Source organism: Arachis stenosperma, chromosome 5 (assembly GCF_014773155.1).
Source record: "Arachis stenosperma cultivar V10309 chromosome 5, arast.V10309.gnm1.PFL2, whole genome shotgun sequence".
NCBI lineage: Eukaryota > Viridiplantae > Streptophyta > Magnoliopsida > Fabales > Fabaceae > Arachis > Arachis stenosperma.
The window spans coordinates 73919986-73945026 of record NC_080381.1 but is presented as its reverse complement, the minus strand read 5'-3'; the positions used below and the strand labels follow the sequence as shown (position 1 = coordinate 73945026).

Sequence of the window (25041 nt, the reverse complement as noted above, 5' to 3'; positions counted from 1 at the left end):
CATGCATTGCACCTGCTCAGGGCTTTGTTGCTCAAAATTGAATGTCCCAAAACTTTCTTCAGATATATTCCACCCATGTGAGGTTTGACATTGGCGTTGTGTGTTTACTGCAACACCTTGCAGTCCATCAATTTTCTTGGCCATCATTTCTATTTGTTGCTGAAGCTGTTGATGCATCTGTTTGTTTTAAGCCAAAAGAACGTCAACACCTTCAATCTCCAGCACATCCCTTCTCTGGGATGGTTGGCGTTGTCTTTGATGAGCAAAAAAATATTGATTGTTTGCCACCATCTCTATGAGGTTTTGGGCTTCCTCTGCTGTCTTCATTAGCTGCAATGAGCCTCCTGCTGAATGATCTAATGCTTCTTGAGCTTTCTGGGTTAACCCTTCATAAAAGTTTTGGAGTCTATCCCACTCACTAAACATTTCTGGGGGACATTTCCTGATTAAGGCCTTGTATCTCTCCCAGGCATCATACAACGACTCTCCATCCCTTTGAATGAATGTTTGCACCTCTGTTTTCAGCTTGATAATCCTTTGGGGAGGATAGAACTTAGCTAGGAATTTGCTCACTAAGTCTTCCCAATTATTGATGTTTTCTTTGAGAAATGTCTCTAGCCATTGAGTGGCCTTATCCTTCAGAGAGAATGGAAACAGCAGTAGCTTGTAGATGTCTGGATGCACACTGATGAGCGGATAATTTGTACGCTTTTTGGCATTGTTTTTAGTATGATTTTAGTAGTTTGAGTTGAGTTTTTATTATATTTTTATTAGTTTTTAGCTAAAATTCACTTTTCTGGACTTTACTATGAGTTTGTGTGTTTTTCTGTGATTTCAGGTATTTTCTGGCTGAAATTGAGGGATCTGAGCAAAAATCTGATTCAGAGACTGAAAAGGACTGCAGATGCTGTTGGATTCTGACCTCCCTGCACTCGAAGTGGATTTTCTGGAGCTACTAAAGCCCAATTGGCGCGCTCTCAACGGCGTTGGAAAGTAGACATCCTGGGCTTTCCAGCAATATATGATAGTCCATACTTTGCCCAAGATTTGATGGCCCAAACCGGCGTTCAAAGTCACCTCAAGAAATTCCAGTGTTAAACGCCGGAACTGGCACCTAATTGGGAGTTAAACGCCCAAACTGGCATAAAAGCTGGCGTTTAACTCCAAGAAGAGTCTCTACACGAAAATGCTTCATTGCTCAGCCCAAGCACACACCAAGTGGGCCCGGAAGTGGATTTTTATGTCATTTACTCATCTCTGTACACCCTAGGCTACTAGTTCTCTATATATAGGACCTTTTACTATTGTATTTTTCATCTTTGGACATCTAGTTCTTAGATCATTGGGAGGCTGGCCATTCGGCCATGCCTAGACTTTGTTCTTATGTATTTTCAACGGTGGAGTTTCTACACACCATAGATTAAGGTGTGGAGCTCTGCTGTACCTCGAGTATTAATGCAATTACTATTGTTCTTCTATTCAATTCCGCTTGTTCTTTGTCCAAGATATCACTTGTTCTTCAACTTGATGAAGATGATGATTGACACTCATCATCATTCTCACTCATGAACAAGGTGACTGACAACCACTTTTGTTCTACAAGCAACCAAGGCTCTAGTGAATATCTCTTGGATTCTTTAATCGGAATCTTCGTGGTATAGGCAGGACCTGATGGCGGCATTTAAGAGAATCCGGAAGGTCTAAACCTTGTCTGTGGTATTCTGAGTAGGATTCAATGACTGAATGACTGTGACGTGCTTCAAACTCCTGAGGGCGGGGCGTTAGTGACAGACGCAAAAGAATCAATGGATTCTATTCCGGCCTGATTGAGAACCGACAGATGAATTCCGCTATGACCGTGACAGGGCATATGCAATCGCTTTCAATGAGAGGATGGGAGGTAGCCACTGACAACGGTGAAACCCTACACGAGCTTGCCATGGAAAGGAGTAAGAAGGATTGGATGAAGGCAGTAGGAAAGCAGAGAGACGGAAAGGAAGGCATCTTCATGCGCTTATCTGAAGTTCCTACCAATGAATTACATAAGTATCACTATCTTTATCTTTTATGTTATTTTTGTTCATCACCATTATACATTTGAGTCTGCCTGACTGAGATTTACAAGGTGACCATAGCTTGCTTCATACCAACAATCTCCGTGGGATCGACCCTTACTCGCGTAAGGTATTACTTGGACGACCCAGTGCACTTGCTGGTTAGTTGTGTGAAGTTGTAGTGATCACAATTTCGCGCACCAAGTTTTTGGCGCCGTTGCCGGGGATTGTTTGTGTATGGACAACTGACGGTTCATCTTGTTGCTTAGATTAGGTATTTTTCTTCAGAGTTCTTAAGAATGAATTCTAGTGTTTCAAGGTGATGTTCTTATCATCACCAAAGCTGATTGATCTTCATCAATTTAGCTCCTGAATGCAATGTCCTGCTAAAGCTTTGCCGGCCATGTCTAATTCCTTTAGACTAAAGCTTTAGACTAACATTGCATGATTCCTGGAATTCTCATTAAGAATTTTGATACCTTTATTTTCTTTTTCTACATAATTTTCGTAAAATCCAAAAAAAAAATTATAAAATCATAAAATCCAAAAATATCTCTTGTTTGAGTCTAGAGTCTTATCTTAAGTTTAGTGTCAATTGCATGCATTCATTCATGTGTCTTAAGGATCTTCAAGTAATTCTTGATTATTTCCTACTCTAATCTTTAAATTCTCTTGACTTGAGTATTTTGTGTGTCTCATATGCATTCTCATTAGTGTCAGTAGTATACAAACTGCTAAGTTTGGTGTCTTGCATGCATTGTTATTTGATTTTAGTTGCATTTTGATTATTCAAAAAATCCAAAAATATTTTTAATTTGTGTCTTCTCAAGTCAATAATACAGAGAATTGAAGATTCAGAACATACTGCAGAGGAATCACACAGAAAAAGCTGGGCATTCAAAAATGCCCAGTGAAGAAGACAGACTGGCGTTTAAACGCCAGCCAGGGTGCCTGGCTGGGCGTTTAACGCCCAAAAGGGTAGTAGTTTGGGCGTTAAACGCCAGAATGTGCACCATTCTGGGCGTTTAACGCCAGGATGGCAAAGGGGGAAGATTTTGTTTTTCAAATCATTTTTTTTCAAGTTTTCAAAGTTTTTCAAAATCAAATCTTTTTCAAATCATATCTTTTCAATCAAATGTTTTCAAAATTAATTTCTTTCCTTTTTCAAAGATACTTACTAACAATTAATGATTTGATTGAACATTTTTTGCCTTTTCTGTTGAGGAAGGTTTTATGTTTGAATCATATCTTTTCTTGTTAGGCAAGTCATTAATTTTTAAAATCATATCTTTTCAAATTGTTTTCAAATCAAATCTTTTTAAAATGTTTTTCAAATCATATCATCTCAATCACATCTTTTTAAAATCAATCATATCTTCTTAACCACATCTCTTTCAAAATAGTTTTCAATCAAATCTTTTTGATTTCTAATTTCAAAATCTTTTTCAAAAATCACTTGATTTCTTTCCCACTCTTATTTTCGAAAATCAATTAATGTTTTTCAAAATGTTTTCAAAATTCTTTTACCTAATTTTCGAAAATTACCTTCCCTCCTCTCACATCCTTCTATTTATGGACTAACACTATTCTTTAATGCAAAATTCGAACTCCTTCTTCTTTGATAAGTTCGAATTTTCTACTTCTGTCTTCTACTTTTCTTTCCTCTGACACCTCAAGGAATCTCTATACTGTGACATAGAGGATTCCACATTTTCTTTTTCTCTTCTCTTTCATATGAGCAGGAGTAGAGACAAAGGCATTCTTGTTGAAGCTGACCCTGAACCTGAGAGAACCTTGAAGCGGAAGCTAAGAGAAGCTAAGGCACAACTCTCTGTTGAGGACCTGACCGAATTCTTCAAAGAAGAAGACATGGCAGCCGAAAACAACAACAATGCCAACAATGCAAGGAAGGTGCTGGGTGACTTCACTGCACCTACTCCTGATTTCTATGGGAGAAGCATCTCTATCCCTACCATTGGAGCAAACAACTTTGAGCTTAAGCCTCAATTAGTTTCTCTAATGCAACAGAATTGCAAGTTCCATGGACTTCCAATGGAAGATCCTCATCAGTTCTTAGCTGAATTCTTGCAAATCTGTGACACAGTCAAGACTAATGGGGTTAACCCTGAGGTCTACAGACTGATGCTATTCCCTTTTGCTGTAAGAGACAGAGCTAGAATATGGTTGGATTCTCAACCTAAAGAAAGCCTGGACTCTTGGGAAAAGCTAGTCAATGCCTTCTTGGCAAAGTTCTTTCCACCTCAAAGATGGAGTAAGCTTAGAGTGGAAGTCCAAACCTTCAGACAGAAGGATGGAGAATCCCTCTATGAAGCTTGGGAAAGATACAAACAATTAATCAGAAGATGTCCCTCAGACATGCTTTCTGAATGGAGCATCATAGGTATTTTCTATGATGGTCTCTCTGAACTATCCAAGATGTCTTTGGATAGCTCTGCTGGAGGATCTCTTCATCTGAAGAAGACGCCTACAGAGGCTCAGGAACTAATTGAAATGGTTGCAAATAACCAATTCATGTACACTTCTGAAAGGAATCCTGTGAACAATGGGACTAGTCAGAAGAAAGGAGTTCTTGAGATTGACACTCTGAATGCCATACTGGCTCAGAACAAGATATTTACTCAACAAGTCAATTTGATTTCTCAAAGTCTGTCTGGAATGCAAAATGCACCTGGCAGTACTAAGGAAGCTTCATCTGAGGAAGAAGCTTATGATCCTGAGAACCCTTCAATGGAAGAGGTGAATTACCTAGGAGAACCCTATGGAAACACCTATAATTCTTCATGGAGAAATCACCCAAATTTCTCATGGAAGAATCAAGAGAGACCTCAACAAGGTTTCAATAACAATAATGGTGGAAGAAACAGGCTTGGCAATAACAAGCCCTTTCCATCATCTTCTCAGCAACAGACAGAGAGTTCTAAGCAGAATACTTCTGACTTAGCAACAATGGTCTCTGATCTAATAAAGACCACTCAAAGTTTCATGACTGAAACAAGGTCCTCCATTAGGAATTTGGAAGGACAAGTGGGTCAGCTGAGTAAGAAAGTTACTGAACTTCCTCATAGTACTCTCCCAAGTAATACAGAAGAAAATCCAAAAGGAGAGTGCAAGGCCATCCACATGGACGAATTCTGGAAGGAAGAAGAGGCAGAGGACGCCACTGAGGAAGACCTCACTGGACGTCCACTGGCCTCTAATGAGTTCCCCAATGAGGAACCATGGGAATCTGAGGCTCAAGATGAGACCATAGAGATTCCATTGGACTTACTTCTGCCTTTCATGAGCTCTGATGAGTATTCCTCCTCTGAAGAGGATGAGTATGTCACTGAAGAGCAAGTTACTAAATACCTTGGAGCAATCATGAAGCTAAATGACAAGTTATTTGGAAATGAGACTTGGGAGGATGAACCCCCTTTACTCACCAAAGAACTGGATGACTTGTCTAGGCAGAAATTACCTCAAAAGAAACAAGATCCTGGGAAGTTTTCCATACCTTATACCATAGGCACCATGACCTTCAAGAAGGCTCTGTGTGACTTAGGGTCAAGTGTGAACCTCATGCCTCTCTCTGTAATGGAGAAGCTAGGGATCTTTGAGGTACAAGCTGCAAGAATCTCATTGGAGATGGCAGACAACTCAAGAAAACAAGCTCATGGACTTGTAGAGAATGTTTTGGTAAAAGTTGAAGACCATTACATCCCTACTGATTTCATAGTCCTAGAGACTGGGAAATGCATGGATGAATCCATCATCCTTGGCAGACCCTTCCTAGCCACAGCAAAGGCTGTGATTGATGTTGATGGAGGTGAACTGATCATTCAAGTGAATGAAGAATCCTTTGTGTTTAAGGCTCAAGGATACCCCTCCGTCACCATGGAGAGGAAGCATGCAGAGCTTCTCTCAAATCAGAGACAAACAGAGCCCCCACAGTCAAACTCTAAGTTTGGTGTTGGGAGGCCACAACCAAACTCTAAGTTTGGTGTTGAACCCCCACATTCAAACTCTAAGTTTGGTGTTGGGAGGTTCCCACATTGCTCTGAGTATCTATGAGGCTCCATGAGAGCCCTCTGTCAAGCTACTGACACTAAAGAAGCGCTTGATTGGGAGGCAACCCAATGATTATATTTTATCTGTTTCTCTTTGTTATTTTATGTTTTTTGTAGGTTGATGATCATAAGAAGTCACAAAATCCATTGAAAAAGCAAAAACAAAATGAAAAACAGGAAGAAAAACAGCACACCCTGGAGGAAGAACTCACTGGCGTTTAAACGCCAGTGAGGCTAGCAGTTGGGCGTTTAACGCCCAGTCTGGCACCATTCTGGGCGTTTAACGCCAGAAAGGGGCACCAGACTGGCGTTAAACGCCAGAAAAGGGCAAGAACCTGGCGTTAAACGCCAGAAATGGGCACCAGCCCGGCGTTTAACGCCAGAAATGACTCAAAACGTGATTTTGAGCAACATTTGGTGCAGGGATGACTTTTCCTTGACACCTAAGGATCTGTGGACCCCACAGGATCCCCACAAACCCCTCACCTATCAAATCCCATCTCTCTCTTCACCACTCACCTCCATAAAACCCCACTTACCTCACCATCCAAATTCAAACCACTACTTCTTCCCCTTTTGGCCTAACCACAAAGCCATCTCCCTCTCCTCCATTTCTTCTTCTTCTACTCTCTTCTTTCTTCTTTTGCTCGAGGACGAGCAAACCTTTTAAGTTTGGTGTGGTTAAAGCATTGCTTTTTGTTTTTCTATAACCATTTATGGCATCCAAAGCCGGTTCAACTGAGAAGGCATGACCTCAAGCCCATCACTAAGAAGAAGATGGAGCAAACAAGAGACCCCTCTCATCAAGAAATCCCTGAGATACCTCAAGGGATGCACTTTCCTCCACAAGACTACTGGGAGCAAATTAACACCTCCCTAGGAAAATTAAGTTCCAACATAGGACAACTAAGGGTGGAGCACCAAGAACATGCCATCCTCCTCCATGAAATTGGAGAAGATCAAAGGATCATGAGAGAGGAGCAACAAAGACAAGGAAGAGACATTGAGGAGCTCAAGCACTCCATAGGATCTTCAAGAGAAAGAAAGAGCCGCCATCACTAAGGTGGACCCGTTCTTTAATCTCCTTGTTCTTTATTTTTCTGTTTTTCGAATTTTAGTGCTTTATGTTTATCCATGTTTGTGTCTTATGATCATTAGTGTCTTAGTGTCTATGCCTTAAAGCTATGAATATGAATCCATCACCTTTCTTAAATGAAAACTGTTTTTATCACAAAAGAACAAGAAGTACAGGATTTCAAATTCATCTTTAAAACTAGCTTAATTAGTTTGATGTGGTGACAATACTTTTTGTTTTCTGAATGTATGCTTGAACAGTGCATATGTCTTTTGAATTTGTGGTTCATGAATGTTAAAATTGTTGGCTCTTGAAAGAATGATGAAAAAGGAGACATGTTACTGAGGATCTGAAAAATCATAAAAATGATTCTTGAAGCAAGAAAAAGCAGTGAATACAAAAAAAAAAGAGAAAAAGAAGGAAAAAAACGAAAAAAAGGGAGAAAGAGAAAAAGAAAGAAAAAGAAAGAAATAAAGTTGTGATCCAAGGCAATAAGAGTGTGCTTAAGAACCCTGGACACCTCTAATTGGGGACTTTAGCAAAGCTGAGTCACAATCTGAAAAGGTTCACCCAATTATGTGTCTGTGGCATGTATGTATCCGGTGGTAATACTGGAAGACAGAGTGCTTTGGGCCACAGCCAAGACTCAATAAGTAGCTGTGTTCAAGAATCATCATACTTAACTAGGAGAATCAATAACACTATCTGGATTCTGAGTTCCTAAAGAAGCCAATCATTTTGAATTTCAAAGGATAAAGTGAGATGCCAAAACTGTTCGGAGGCAAAAAGCTACTAGTCCCGCTCATCTAATTTGGAGCTAAGTTTCATTGATAATTTGGAGTCTATAGTATATTCTCTTCTTTTTATCTTATTTGATTTTCAGTTGCTTGGGGACAAGCAACAATTTAAGTTTGGTGTTGTGATGAGCGGATAATTTGTACGCTTTTTGGCATTGTTTTTAGTATGATTTTAGTAGTTTGAGTTGAGTTTTTATTATATTTTTATTAGTTTTTAGCTAAAATTCACTTTTCTGGACTTTGCTATGAGTTTGTGTGTTTTTCTGTGATTTCAGGTATTTTCTGGCTGAAATTGAGGGATCTGAGCAAAAATCTGATTCAGAGACTGAAAAGGACTGCAGATGCTGTTGGATTCTGACCTCCCTGCACTCGAAGTGGATTTTCTGGAGCTACAGAAGCCCAATTGGCGCGCTCTCAACGGCGTTGGAAAGTAGACATCCTGGGCTTTCCAGCAATATATGATAGTTCATACTTTGCCCAAGATTTGATGGCCCAAACCGGCGTTCAAAGTCACCTCAAGAAATTCCAGCGTTAAACGCCGGAACTGGCACCTAATTGGGAGTTAAACGCCCAAACTGGCATAAAAGCTGGCGTTTAACTCCAAGAAGAGTCTCTACACGAAAATGCTTCATTGCTCAGCCCAAGCACATACCAAGTGGGCCCGGAAGTGGATTTTTATGTCATTTACTCATCTCTGTACACCCTAGGCTACTAGTTCTCTATATATAGGACCTTTTACTATTGTATTTTTCATCTTTGGACATCTAGTTCTTAGATCATTGGGAGGCTGGCCATTCGGCCATGCCTAGACTTTGTTCTTATGTATTTTCAACGGTGGAGTTTCTACACACCATAGATTAAGGTGTGGAGCTCTGCTGTACCTCGAGTATTAATGCAATTACTATTGTTCTTCTATTCAATTCCGCTTGTTCTTTGTCCAAGATATCACTTGTTCTTCAACTTGATGAAGATGATGATTGACACTCATCATCATTCTCACTCATGAACAAGGTGACTGACAACCACTTTTGTTCTACAAGCAACCAAGGCTCTAGTGAATATCTCTTGGATTCTTTAATCGAAATCTTCGTGGTATAGGCAGGACCTGATGGCGGCATTCAAGAGAATCCGGAAGGTCTAAACCTTGTCTGTGGTATTCTGAGTAGGATTCAATGACTGAATGACTGTGACGTGCTTCAAACTCCTGAGGGCGGGGCGTTAGTGACAGACGCAAAAGAATCAATGGATTCTATTCCGGCCTGATTGAGAACCGACAGATGAATTCCGCTATGACCGTGACAGGGCATATGCAATCGCTTTCAATGAGAGGATGGGAGGTAGCCACTGACAACGGTGAAACCCTACACGAGCTTGCCATGGAAAGGAGTAAGAAGGATTGGATGAAGGCAGTAGGAAAGCAGAGAGACGGAAGGGAAGGCATCTTCATGCGCTTATCTGAAGTTCCTACCAATGAATTACATAAGTATCACTATCTTTATCTTTTATGTTATTTTTGTTCATCACCATTATACATTTGAGTCTGCCTGACTGAGATTTACAAGGTGACCATAGCTTGCTTCATACCAACAATCTCCGTGGGATCGACCCTTACTCGCGTAAGGTATTACTTGGACGACCCAGTGCACTTGCTGGTTAGTTGTGTGAAGTTGTAGTGATCACAATTTCGCGCACCACACACCACTTGTTTTGACAGTTTCACAAATCTTGAGGAAGATGGATAAGTGTTGGTTTGGATCTTCAAGTGGACTTCCTCCATAGGAGCAATTGTTCTGCACCAGAGTGATAAGTTGAGGCTTCAACTCAAAATTATTTGCATGAACGTTGGGAGTGAGTATGCTACTCCCGAAGTTTCTTGCATTGGGGATAGTGTAAGAGGCCAACACCCTTCTTGCAGGCTGGGTATTGTTGTTCACTCCCTCTTCACGCACCTCAGCATCCATGACTTGCAAGAATCACAAACAAACCAAATGAAACATGGACATTCTAATGCTAGAATGTGGTTAGAGGGTTAGATGACACAATGTGTCAAACAGTTAATGTGCTTAGTAAAAAAAAATGCTTAATCTAGACCAACACCTTACTTAATCATTGTCAATCTAATTCAATCCCCGGCAACGGCGCCAAAAACTTGATGTGTGGAAAATGATCCAACACAAAACTCTCCGGCAAGTGTACCGGGTCGCATCAAGTAATAAAACTCACGGGAGTGAGGTCGATCCCACAGGGATTTAAGGATTGAGCAATTTTAGTTTAGTGGTTGATTTAGTCAAGCGAATCAAGTTTTGGTTGAGTGATTTTGTATCCAACAGTAAGTAAATGACAGAAAATGTAAAGGGGAAGGGAAGAATTGCAGAAATTAAAGAAAACTGAAAGTAAAAGAGCTGAATCTTAAAAAACAAGAAATTAAATGACTGAAACTTAAAGTGCAAGAAATGTAAATTGCAGTAACTTAAAGTGCAAGAAATATAAATTGCTTGAATGAAAAAGGGATTTGAGGACTGGGATGTCAGAATTCAAGCAAGGGAAAGTAAATTGCAACAATTATCAAAGCAAGAGATAATCTGAATTCTGTTAAATCTCAAACAGAAGGGGAAATTAAATTGCAGCAGAGGTTCACAGAAGAACCAAAAGGAAAATGGGTCTCAGGACTCCAGAGACTAGATAGCAAAGTCTAAATCTCAATTGCCTTCCCAGATCCAAGTTCACAGAGCAATTAACAAGAAATTAAAGAGGAAGCAGTAAAGGAAATTGGATTCAACTCAATTATGCAGTGAGGTAATCAAAGAGATCTTAAATGGAGATTGAGACAGAAATTCCTCAATTCTTCACACCCAAGACTCAAACAAGAAAAGTAAAAAGTGCTCAAGCAAGAACAAGGAAAAAGAGAGATCAATTCTCCTTCCCAATTCTATAAAATCTCAGTTCAAAGCTCTCAGAGAAGATGAAGTTTTAAAATGTAAAAATTCAAAAATCAAAAGAAGGTTCAAAAATCAAAAGTGAAGAAAAATGCCCTAATTACATCAAACTATCTCCTATTTATACACTTTCTATTCTTGGATTTTGGAATTTGGATGGGCTTTTGATTTGGTGAAGAAATGAATTTAATTGGATTTTTAATCCAATTTCAGCCCATGAGGAAGTAGCTCCCAGGAGGCTGCCCTGCCCTTGTGGAGGGCAGAGCAGGAAATGGTGCGTGCGGCCCTTGTTGCGTGCGTGTTTGGTGCTGTAAGATGCTGCCTGCCCTTGTGGAGGGCAGGGCAGAATTTTCTTGGTGCGCCAGATTCTGCCCGCGCGCGCTGCTGCTGGCCGAGACTCCCTTGGTGCGTGCCAATCTTGTGTGCTGGCCGTGCATCACAAAATGCTACCCTGCCCTTGTGGAGGGCAGGGCAATGTGCCAAAGATGAAGTCCCAAGTTCGAAACTTGGTGGAGGCACACGCTACTTCTTTTCTTTGGTTTTCTTGGCACCAAAGTCATGCTTAGTTCCTTGCTTCCTCATGGTGCCGTGTTTGATCCAGGGAGAATGAAAGCAAGCTAATTTTTGCTTGATTTTATTGTGCATGAGCACTACTCCTTTCCTCCTTGTCCTTGGGTTCAAAACCCATAGGAAGCATTATGAAGCAATTCCTTTTGAATTTTTCTTGGTTGAAGCCCGATATTGCTCTTGAAGAGGGCAGGGCAGAGTTTTTGCTCTCTTTAATTCTTAGCATCAAATTGTGCTCCGCCCTTGTTGTGGGCAGGGCAGTGATGCTTTTCAAGCTTTGGCTCATAATGTTGCTCTCCTGGAAGGCAGTGTGCCCTTGTGGAGGGCAATGTTTGCTTCCTCCCTTCCATGCGCCACATTCCTTCTTCCCTTGGACCACGCTTTCTTAAGCCACGTTTTTCCTCTTTTCTTCCTTTCTTCACCTACAAGAAACCAAAACAACCACTCAAAGTATCTCTAAATTCATAAGGTTTATAATTCATTAAAAATCAATTAATTTTAGCTCAAACCTCATGATTTAGCATCAATTTAATGGTAGTTGCTTGATTTAAAGAAGTTATGCATTTTCATTCCAAATCACTTACTTAGGATGCAAGAAAGTGCATAAAGACTAGTAAAACAAGTGAAATTAGCTTGAAAAATGGGTATATGATGACCTGTCATCAAATGCCACCATCAATTCTAGCTTATACCACGAAGATTCTGATTAAGGAATCCAAGAGATACGCGCCCGGCCTAAGGTAGAATGGAAGTGGTTGTCAGTCACGCTCGTTCATTGGTGAGAATGATGATGAGTGTCATGGATCATCACATTCATCAAGTTGAAGTGCAACAAATATCTTAGAATAGGAATAAATGAAATTTATAGGAAAAGAGTAGCAATTGCATTAAAGCTTGAGGTACAGCAGAGCTCCACACCCTTAATCTATGGTGTGTAGAAACTCCACCGTTGAAAATACATAAGTGAAAGGTTCAGGCATGGCCGAATGGCCAGCCCCCCAAAACGTGATCAATGGCCTCCTAAGATAAAGAATAAAACAAAACTGAGACCAAAGATATGATCAAAGGACTAGGCGTCCAAAGATATCTAATACACTAGTAAAAAGTTCTATTTATAATAAATTAGCTACTAGGGTTTACAAAAGTAAGTAATTGATGCATAAATCCACTTCCGGGGCCCACTTGGTGTATGTTTGGGCTGAGCTTGATCTATCCACGAGCTGAGGCTTCTATTGGAGTTGAACGCCAAGTTGTAACGTGTTTTGGGCGTTCAACTCCGGGTCGTGACGTGTTTCTAGCGTTTTACTCCAGACAGCAACATGGAACTGGAGTTGAGCGCCAGTTTACGTCATCAATTCCCGAATAAAGTATGGACTATTATATATTTCTGGAAAGCTCTGGATGTCTAATTTCCAACGCCGTTAAGAGCGCGCCATTTGAGGTTCTGTAGCTCTAGAAAATCCATTTCGAGTGCAGGGAGGTCAGATTCCAACAGCATCAGCAGTCCTTTGTCAGCCTCCTATCAGAGTTTTGCTCAAGTCCCTCAATTTCAGCCAGAAATTACCTGAAATCATAGAAAAACACACAAACTCATAGTAAAGTCCAGAAATGTAAATTTAACATAAAAACTAATGAAAACATCCCTAAAAGTAGCTTGAACTTACTAAAAACTACCTAAAAACAATGCCAAAAAGCGTATAAATTATTCGCTCATCACGCACGTCACGCGGACGCGTCACTCACGCGGACGCATCATTCGACGTTTTTCTTTTCCATGCGGGCGCGTCGTCTATGCCTCCGCGTCGCTTCTGCTTTTCCAATCCGCGCGTCCGCGTCACTCATGCGGCCGCGTCACTGCGAATTCCTTTCTTCCGCGCGGTCGCGTCGCTGATGCGTACGCGTCACTTTTCGCTGGTCATCTCCTCAATTTCTTGTGTTTCTTCCATTTTTGCAAGCTTCCTTCCCAATCTCTCACTCATTCATGCCCTATAAAGCCTGAAACACTTAACACACAGATCAAGGCATCGAATGGTAATAAGAGAGGATTAATATTAGCTAAATTAAGACCAAAGAAGCATGTTTCCAATCATGTAATAATTTTAGGAAGGAAATATTAATGCATGATAATTATATGAATAAGTGGGTAAAGACCATGATAAAACCACACAATTAAACACATTGTAAACCATAAAATAGTGGTTTATCAACCTCCCCACACTTAAACATTAGCATGTCCTCATGCTAAACTCAATGAGACAAAATAAATGAGTAGAAAAAGGCAAGACTTATGCAATGCAACCTATGAATGTGAATGCAACTACATGCAAAGATGATTCTACCTACTTGGTGAAAAAGTAAATAAATCTTTCAAGACAAATATGAATTAGATTCCACTAATTCAAATTACACAATAAAAAGCAAATAAACTTGTAAGAAGATAGCTAATGAAAGCAAGGAACATAGAATTAAGCATTGAACCCTCACTGGTAGTGTATATCACTCTAATCTCTCAAGTGTCTAGGGTCAATCACTCTATTCTTCTCTAATCATGCTTTCTAAACTTTGTTCTTCATCTAACCAATCAACAAATATTTAGTATACCAATGCAAACATCATGAGGTCTTTTCAGGGTTGTAATGGGGCTGAGGTAAAGGTAAGGTTGTACATATAAGGCTAAGTGAGCTAACAGAGTGAATCCTTGATTAGTCTAAGATCTTACCTAACATATACATATTTTATAAAATTTAAAATTCTTTACCTAGCTACCCAAATTTTCCCACTTTTGTATTACATGCTCATGTATCAAACTTATTTTTGAATTTTGTCTTATGTGCATTGCTTTATTTTGCATTTGGGGAATTCTTTTGTATCCCCTTTATTTAAATACTGAAATTTTTTTTATATAGACATGGAAATTTAATTACTTTGATTTCACATGAGCATGCTTCCCAAAAATTTTTATTTTGAAATATCTTTATTCTTTTTAACTTTCTACCTTGTTTCGATCATCCGTGTTCCCATAAAGTTTCCCCACACTTAAACAATTACACAATTTCTATCTTAAGCTAACCAAAGATTCAACTTGGGATTTTTATTTTATTTTTTTGCTTAAGGCTAGTAATGTGGTTATAAAACAAGAGGATATTTAAAGGCTCAAGGGGGCTAACAAGGGTGATGTAAAGTTAGGCTAATTTGGGAATGGTGAGCTAGAATCAAACAATGGCCTCAATCATATGCAAGCATGTAAATATACTAAATAATGGAGATATAGAATGGAACAAAGTAAAGATTGCAATTATAGAGAAGAAAACACACAAGAATAAATATTATGGTTAAATAATGTAACCATGTAAATAAGCTCAAAATTTTACAGGTTGTGTGTTCTTTGACTCAAAAACCATGTTCCAAATACAACTTCAAACAAGTTTTACACAAAAATTTGATTTTAAATTAGTAAAAATTTTTCAAAAAATAGGGTCTTAGAAGAAACTCATTACTTTAACCAAGTAGTGGCTAAATGCATAAAATCAAACAATCATGCAATGAAACATGCAAATGCAATAATGAATAAACAAAGAAAATAAAACAATGGTGTTGAAAAGAAGAAAATAGCTAACCCATAGAGATCGGTATCGACCTCCCCACACTTAAAGATTGCACCCTCCTCGGTGCATGCTAAGATATACAAGTGGACGGGTTGCTTCAACTGGGGCTCTTTTTGTTCCTTTCCTTGCCGGTGATTTGGGAGTAGCTTTCTCTTTACCCTTCTTGGTGGCCATCCTGAAAAGGGAAAAAGAAAGTAACTTTTAGAGCTAAGGGTTAGAGCAAGGAAGAGAGCGGGAAAGGTGGTAATCAATGCACAATAAAGAAGAATGACGTTAACACACGCTCATGAGTACATGTGAAAAGTCATCAATGGAAAATAGCTAGTGCATATGATAACAAGTGAATGCAAGGTGTTTATTGGCATGCTGGCAAAGGCATGAGTAGCATAGATCAAGCATTCAATGTCCAAGTTAGATTACCAAGTCTTTCAAACTAACAACATGTTTGTAATAACAATTATATTTAATTAATAAAATATAAAAAGGGTTTTGTGAAAAGCAAGTATTTATAGTAGTGGATTAAAAGAAATCTTAAAAATAGTGCACAATGCCATAGGGCATTTTCACAAACACATAGCATGCATGGTAAATAAGCTATTTGAAAGTATTAAATTGAACATGCAAGCAACCCTTTAAAAATTAATATATAATTGTCAAATAATCCACAAAAATATAGAAAAAACAATGACCCAAATAAAATTCCAGCACCAATGAAAATAATGCAATGAATGAAAGTACGCGATTAAGTAAAAGAAAATGAAAGATAAGAAGAATGAAAAGGGAAAGAAGGGAAGAAGAAGTAAGTAAGAAAGGAGGGAGGAAAGATTAGGATTGGGGAAGAAAAGATAAGATATTTTTGCATATTAGGTTAAGGTGTGCGACGCTGGCGACGCGGTCGCGTGGGTGACGCGGCCGCGTGGTGCACAATAAGGTCAGGCGACGCAGACGCGTGGGTCACGCGATCGCGTCACTTGATTTGTGCTAGCGGCGCGAGTGCAGCCTCGCATTCGCACAACTCTCTATTTGAATTGCATTTTGCCAAAAATCTGGGTGACGCGGTTGCGTGGGTGACGCGATCGCGTGGATGGCCATTTTTGAAAGACGACGCGGTCGCGTGGGTGATGCGTTCGTGTGGGAGGGCTTGGGCTTCTAGCACGAGTCCAGTCCAGTTCCAGCACAACTTTCGGCCATGCACCTTTTTGACGTCGATTTTTATGGCACGGGGCCGCGTAGGTGACGCGGTCGCGTGGGAGGCCAAAGTTCCACATGACGCGGTCACGTGAGCGACGCGGTCGCGTGGGGTCAAATTATGCTAATGGCACGCCTCCAGCCACGCTCTCGTGTGACTCTAAGTTCAATTCTTGTCTTCCCAATGCACTAGTGACGCGGACGCGTCAGTGACGCTGCCGCGTCGCGTGCGTGTTTTCCCTTTCTTTTTTTTTATTATGCAATTATGCAGTATGCAATATGCAGTGTTAATGTAAATGCTATTAAAACTTCCAGGTTCAATGAAAATAAAATAAAATAAAATAAATAAACAACACGAAATAAAATTGAAAAAGAACGATCATACCATGGTGGGTTGTCTCCCACCTAGCACTTTTAGTTAAAGTCCTTAAGTTGGACCTTTGGTGAGCTCCCTATTATGGTGGTTTATGCTTGTACTGATCTAGGAATCCCCACCAATGTTTGTACTTCCAGTAGCCTCCAGGGTCCCAAACTAAGCATGTAAAGCCCTTAAGAAGCTTCAAACAGATTCTTAGGCTCCCAGGGTGACAAATGTCATAACAGATTCCAGGATCCCAAACCTTACTTTTACACCCGTTTTTGTCTCTATCTGCATTTTTCCAGCCGGGTGAAAGGTGATCTGAATTCCCACTACAGCGACCAAATAGCTTCCTAAACCCATTCAGTTGAGCTTTACACCAACCTTTGTGTTTAAACTTAAAGCTTCCAACCATAATGAACCTTGCAGGACAATTCTTACCATTGGCCATCTTCTGCTTACTCTTAATGTCACAAAGAGCTCTAAATTGACCATCCGTCTCCAGTAGCCCATATTCAAGTGGAATTAGAAAGCTAAGGGATATGAATTTTGCCCACTTGAATGTTGTGAAGGATGATGGCAACTTAGGGGGAGGTATTTTTAATGAAATTGCAAGCTCCACTCCCTTGTGCTCTTCTCTGATAATTACCACCTCTTTGCAAGTTTCTTCAATTTCAACCTCTTCCTGTTGGTAGCTTTCTTCCAATTCAATCTCCTCTTCATTGCTTTCCAAGGGCATGGGAGGTTGTGCTTCTTCTTATTGAATCTCCATCTCTTGATCAACCTCTTCCAAGTCTTCAACTGTGATATGCCTTGGAGGTTGTACACCCTCCTCAGTATCAATTTCAAACGTCTTGGAAGAGGGTTCTATGACTGGACTTTCCCATGGAGGTTCTGCATCTCCTAAATCTTCAACCACTTCTTCTTCTTCAATAATTCTGGCTTCCTCCACTTGTTCCAGTACAAAGTCATACTCCGTACCGTTCACTGGAGTTTCGAGTATCTCCTTCATGCTACGTTCTTCATTAGATTGTCCACATGAAGCCATGGGGGTTCCTTGAGTGTCCGAACATCGGGAAGCTAATTGAATTATCGCTTGCTCCAATTGACGAATGGTTGCCTGAAATCAATCCACTGTTTCCTTGAAACGATCCTTTGTCTCTTGATGCGCTCGGCTGTCATAAATATGATCATAGTGCTCTTGGATTGATGGATATGGAGATGGTGAATATTGAAGTGGTGGTTCTTGTGAGTAATTGGGTTATAATTGGGGTGGTTCTATATATGGTTCATATGGCTCATAAGGTGGTTGGTATGGTGGTTGAGGGTTAGGGTCATATAGAGGTAAATGGCGGAAAGGGGCTTGTGAGTATGGTGGTCCAAAGTCATGTTGAGGAGAGGGTTCATAGGCATATGGTGGTGGTTGTTGATAGTCCATTGGAGGTGGTTGTTGCCATGAGGGTTGTTCAAATCCTTGTGGCTCCTCCCATCTTTGATTGTTCCAACCTTGATGCCTGTTCTCATTGTAATTTCTTCTTCCTGCAACATAATTGTAACCAGACTCATAGCCAAAGGGGTGAGAGTTCATAGTAGTGAGAGAAAATAAAAACAAAAACTAACAAAAAGAAAATATTTTGAAAAAGAGATGATTTTAAAAAAATTTGAATTTTGAAAAATAAGATAAGATAAGATAAAAATTTTAAAATAAAAATCTGAATTTTTTTTTTAAATATTTACAATAACCAATAATAAGGCACACGTTTGCAAATCCCCGGCAACGGCGCCATTTTGAAGAACTGAAGATTGATGGTTTAGAAGTTATAGTAAACTCTCGTTGTAAGTATAGTTACTAAACCAAGCAATCAACCTTTCTTACAAACGTTTTGGTTGTCACAAGTAACAAACCCCTTTAAAATTGATAATCGAGTATTTAAACCTCAGGTCGTCTTCTCAAGGAATTGCAGGGAGGTATGTTCTTATTATTGGTTATGAAGATTGTAAATCGGGGTTTTGAAGTTTGGGCAATGGGCACAGGTATATTTAAATGACAAGTAAAATAAATTAACAATAATAAAATCTCTTGGCAAGGTATAAGAACTGGAAGTCCTATCCTAGTTATTCTTATCAATTGTGATGAGAATTGAATTTTTCTCCCACTTTGTTAACCTCTAACTATGAAGGTAACTTAAGTGGATGAATTAATTCGAATCCTCAAGTCCCAGTCTTTCCATGGGAAAAGTTAGAGTTATTGGATCTCGAATCAATTCTTGAAGAATTCCAATTTTCAATCAACAATGAGTTTGATAACTCAAGAGTCACCAATTAATCAACCAAATCCAAAAGGGAAAATATCCAAATTAAATTAAAAGCATTCATGTAAATAAAGCAATCAAACTACGTCTAAATATAAATTCAAGTCATAACATGGAAAGGTTCATAAGCCAATTGGGCAACATAAATCAAATACAAATAAAAGTATTAGAGTAAATAAAAGTAAAAAATAAATATTGAAGGAATATAGAACCTAGAATGAAGATGAATTGAACTAAACTAATAGAAATCCTAAAATCCTAAATCCTAAGAGAGATGAGAGAATCTCTCTCTCTAAAAACTACATCTAATCCTAAAATTATGAATTATCAGAGCCTCCTGAGTCTCTGCAAGTTCCCTGACTTTAATTTGTGTTTCTGGGCCAAAAACTGGGTTGAAATGCGGCCCAGAATCTCTTCCAGCGACTTTTGCAATTCTGCAGATCGCGCACGTCACGCGGACGCGTCATTCACGCGGATGCGTCATTCGGCATTTTTCTTTTCCAAGCGGGCGCGTCGTCCATGCCTCTGTGTTGCTTCTGCTTTTCCAATCCGCGCGTCCGCGTCACTCATGCGGCCACGTCACTGCAAATTCCTTTCTTCCGCGCGGTCGCGTCGCTGATGCGTACGCGTCACTTTTCGCTGGTCATCTCCTCAATTTCTTGTGTTCCTTCCATTTTTGCAAGCTTCCTTCCCAATCTCTCACTCATTCATGCCCTATAAAGCCTGAAACACTTAACACACAGATCAAGGCATCGAATGGTAATAAGAGAGGATTAAGATTAGCTAAATTAAGACCAAAGAAGCATGTTTCCAATCATGTAATAATTTTAGGAAGGAAATATAAATGCATGCTAATTATATGAATAAGTGGGTAAAGACCATGATAAAACCACACAATTAAACACATTGTAAACCATAAAATAGTGGTTTATCAACGTGACATATAACCTTTTGAATTGAGATCCTAAGGGTTGTGTAGCTCATGGATTAGAAATTGAGCTTAACCTCTTCTCATGAACAATTAGTCAAAGGAATTGACAATTGATTGTGTTAAGAGAAATTGAGTTGCCAAGGAATTGGAACTCAATTATTGACAATCCGCCATAGATACTTCATATGATTGAGAAGGAGTGAGACTCATTGATTCAAAAGGAATCAACATCTCCAATCCCTTATGTTTTCTAGCTTTAATTTCCGTCATTTACTTTCCTGCATTTTATTTCCTTGCACTTTTATTTCTTTCATTTTACTTTTTTTGCTCTTTAATTTTCCAACACTTTATTTTCTTGCAATTTATATTATTGCCAATTACTTTTCCTGTTCTTTATTACTTTCTTTTACTCTCAAGTTATTTACATTTTCTGCTACCTATCATCCAACTATGCTTGTCTAACTAGAATAATCAACTTACTATTGATTGCTTAATCATTTAATCCTCATGGGATCGACCTCACTCTTGTGAGTTTTATTACTTGATACGACCCAGTGTACTTGCCGATAGTTAAAATCGAGAGTAAATTTTTTTGTCATCAGCAGTCCAAACATTTCCATAATCATTCCTCAAGCTTATTTCAATACCATAGTTGGCTATTTGGTATCACTCCCGATCTTAATCATTAGTTCACATTTTCATCTACTTATAGAAGCCCTTTAAGTAGTTAGAGTTGATTATTCTTTTAAATTACTCAACTCTTCTATGCCATAACTACACATTTTAAGTTGAAAAATACAACCATAGTCTTTATTTATAAAACACCCCATGTGTGTTTCATCTTATATAACCAATGTTTTCAGCAAAACATTCACATAGAAATACAACCGTGTACTTGTTCCCAACTCACACAGAGTCAACTTTCATCACAATCAATCACGAATTCAACCCTTACAATGCCATCAAACAAATTAGAACCAATCTCTTCATAATCAAACATACTTAATATCTCCCACAATTTCCAACTTTATCAGCTCTCGTCAATTAGTCATACAAAACAATTATAAATAATTCATGATTACTCGATAAGCTTTTCAACATTCATAATGAATTGATCATCTTCCAAATACTATTTCTTACTTGCGTGAACATTGCTAGGCATACTTGTGTAAATTCTAAAATTGAGGACTCACTGGGAGTAAAGTTGCTCTCATTCGCAATCTGTATTCTTCATAAGTCAGCTGAGACTTACTTGATTCGATACTCCTTGTTCTCTCTCTATCACGGTTTCAAGTTGAATTCCCTTCTTACTATGCACCTGGATTTTTCTCCTTGTGCCTTTTGTCATTTATTCTGAGACTTAGTGCAACCACCGTACTAGACGTCATTTTTCCTTCCTTGTAAACACTGTTTGTGCGGTGTGAATGCCTTTCAATTTGATGTCTTTTCAGAAATTACCCCGAGCTTGGTAAATATCTCGTATAGTTCCTGAATATAGCCATCAAGACGATAACTCATTAAGAGCAAAACTTTTGAAATGCGGAAGACGGAGTGTGTAGTATACGACAACAAGAAGAAATTTGGAGCCTTAGTTTTGCCAACCATATTGTCTATGGTTAAATCGACACATTAGGATGCACCATTTATTTTGGATGCCTAAATATAAGGAATTTTCAAACCTTGAGAGGAGAGAGCGACCTCTGTGCCAAAATTCATCATACCTGAACCTAATAAACCAATTAGAAATACTATAACACCTTACCTAAGGACGTAGGAGGAGAATACATGTAGCATCATGATGTCATAACGACGCCTCGGTAGAAACATTTTTAGCAGTGATTGAAGGACTTAATACCGTTAGGTAATCGTGAATCGATTGACCAATCCATTTACTCTTCGCTTATCATAGAAAACTACTCATCAAAGAAATTGATGAGACTATACCTCAGGATATAGTAAGGTGGCACGGTAAGTTAAATACTTGGTATTGAACTGACCCTAGAGGATTAAGCAAGACAACGGAAAGAAGAATAAGCAAATTTGAGTTGAGAATCTAACCGCGCAGATCCAACGAAAGAGTTGTGTGGATAAGAGAAGGGGAGACCTAGATCGTTTGAGGAAGGGAGTTACGCGTACACAAAAGTTACTTCAACAGATTAGAAACGGTGAGCAGTCTAGACTAAGGGATTAAGGCCAGGAAGTATTGAATCAATAGTAATATTATGATAGATTAGGAGCTGGGATGGAAGCCCACAACTGGGGACTTGAATCCTAAATGAGATATCTACCCACACTTCCTTTTAGACAACTAAATCTGAATTTTGAAGGCAAAATTCTTAATTAGGTGGGTAGGATGTAAAACTCACAAAATTAGTAAATAATTAACTAATAAATTAATTATTAATTAAGAAAAATAGAACATAGAATTTTATAATTTAATGAGATAGAGCTAATTAAAATAATAATTTTAACACTAATTTTAAAGAATTTGGCCCAAGATTAGGGCGAACGGGCCAAACCAGACAAACCAAGCCTGTATTGGGCCCAATGCCAACCCAACACACATAAACTAATGAGATCAGCTCTCTTTCCCCTTCCCAAAACAAGAAAACATGTTGGGAATCTTGAAGTGGAGAAAAAATCCATAAACCCTAACCCTTCACTCAAATACAAATAACTTTCAATCCGGAGCTCCGATCGCCGCACTGTTTGTGGCCATGCGACCAGCGCGAAAAGCTCTACAAAACCTGGTAAGTAATTTGGTAAGAACTACACATTTCAGTTTCAGTTTTCTCCTCCCCAAATTTCGAAATTCAATGTGAAATTATGTTGAATTTTCCTTGATTACGATGTTTAGGTTTGAATTAGCTTGCAAATTTTGTTGGATTTTTCTCACTTAAGCTTTGGGCAAGGTAAGCACCCTCAAACCCTTGGTATAAGTGTTGAATTAATGAGCTATATGTTAATTGTGGTGAAAATTGTGATTTTATATTGGAATTCAATGTTGGTTGGATGAAGATTGAAAATGTGGGGCTTGAATTGAGACTTGGTGATTAAAGGGTATCTTGGGGAAGTTTTGGAATCTTGGGAGCTTGGAGAATGTTGATTTGTGAGGTGTTCCAAGTTTAACGGGAAATCAACCAAGATATAATTTTGGTTTCTTGTATTTAATATATAATATCTTGTGAAAACTTAGGCTAGATGACCATAGGCTAAGTGGAAATACATGAATATGTTAATTGCTTAGCACCTAGATGATAGTTGTTGCAATAGGTTGAGCATTGGCTTAGTGATTGATGTGGGGGATGAAAATACAATACTATATGATGATAATGATGATTGGCAAGGTGTTAGGAATGAATATGTATATGTGATGAATTATGGATGGACTTGTTGGTTAATTGAGTAATTTATGTATGAGATTGTGTAATATTGGATATGGTTGATTGTGGTAGGATGTGGAGATTGTAGTACTGTAAATGTTATGTTGTGGTGCTAATTGTATGAGTGGAATGTTGGTATTGAATTGATTTTGGTGAAAATAAAGGTTTATAAATTTTTGTAAAAATTTTATTTTTAGCCGAATTTCAACGAGCCATAACTCAGCTTCTGGATCCCCAAATTGTTTGAAACTTATTTCATATGAAAATTGGATTCGTGAAGTGTATGCCGTTTGAAGAATGGATGAAAAATATTTTAAAACGAGAATGTTATGCGCATCGAAAGTTCGGTGTGCAAAATTGAAATTCTGCAGCACTTACCAATTTTTACCTATTCTGCAGAACTTGCGTACACAACCATTGCACACAATGCGACCATTCCTTTTGGGTTTGGCATCTCGCATACGCAAGCAGGGTGCATGCGTAACAGTGATTTTGAGGAGTTGCGTACGCGAGCAAGGTGCATGCGTACGCGAGTAAGGTAAAACAAGCCTTTGCGTACGTGGCGCTCCTGTTTTCAGCAACATGAATTTTTGTGTTTTAAAATCTAATTTTGAACCTCTAAACCTCTATTTTTACTCTTTTAACCCCTTGATCTTAGTGGTATGTCTAGTAATAAGATGAAGCTAAGAAAAGGTGGTAACTTAGGGGTGAAGTAAGATTGGAAATGACGAATTATGTATGAAAAGTGCGAAGATATGACGTATATGTGATGCCATGGCCATAATAAATGATTATGCAATGAATATGAACGAATGTAAAGAAGTAATAATGACGAATTTGGGAATGAATGGACATGATGATGGTATGGATGTGTTGGATATGAGGAAGGCGGTAGGGCGCTAATCCCTCAATTCTTTCCCCGTATTCCTTGTGATTGTGTTTTGTGGAATGTGAGGAAGGTGGTAGGACACTAGTCTCCTGACGTATTCCCTCATATTCCTTCTCTCTCTGTCAGCAAAGTGGTAGGACACTACTCCCTTGACTGGTATGGCACGGCCTTACTAGTGGAGGGTGGTAGGACACTAATCCCCCGATTTATTTTCCCCTGGTGTATGCCTCCAGGAGAAGGTGGTAGAGCACTAATCCCCCGATTTTATGCCTCCTGGAGATGCGCAGTCGAGAGATAATATCCGGGTTAGCTACCGGGTGTGTCAAGTTCTAGCAAAGTAACCGACACATGAGCTCACAGCCAGTAGGATAGACATACATCATATGCATATGTTTGAATTGCTTGCTTGTGCTTTAACTGGGAATGCCTATGTGAATTTAATATGCTTAATTGTTATACGTGCTATTTGCATTACTTGTATTCTAATTGTGCTTGCTATTGTCTGCTTGTTTGTCTGTGTGGTTCTAGTGGTGTTTTGGAGGATTGTGGAGGAAGAGGAATAGTTAAGGATTTTAGTTAGAATTTGGTTAAGTTTAAGGACCTTAGAGAACTACCCTTATTTATGGTTTCCGGTTTAAAGCCTTAAGTTTTATAATTTGAGTGTCGGAGTTCTAGGATTGCCTCTTACTTTTCCAGGACCTTATATCTTATGTATGCGGCACTATTACCATGCTAAGAAGGCCCGGTTCTCATTACATACGGATATTTGTGTTTTTCAAATGCAGATCGAGAGGCACCTCATTAGGCGTCTGGAGTTCTCTACAGCGAAGTGGACTTTTGGGTTGTAAGATATTGTGGGAAAATAAAGAAAAAAAAACT

General features: G+C 39.0%; 1 non-coding gene across 1 annotated transcript; it reads right to left on the bottom strand.

The window, feature by feature from the left end:
- Nucleotides 1–4328: 4328 nt before the first annotated feature.
- On the bottom strand, nucleotides 4329–4436 carry LOC130984246 (small nucleolar RNA R71). Its single transcript, XR_009088192.1, has one exon. It is a non-coding gene; the product is annotated as a small nucleolar RNA R71 (small nucleolar RNA).
- Between the last annotated feature and the right edge of the window lie 20605 nt (nucleotides 4437–25041).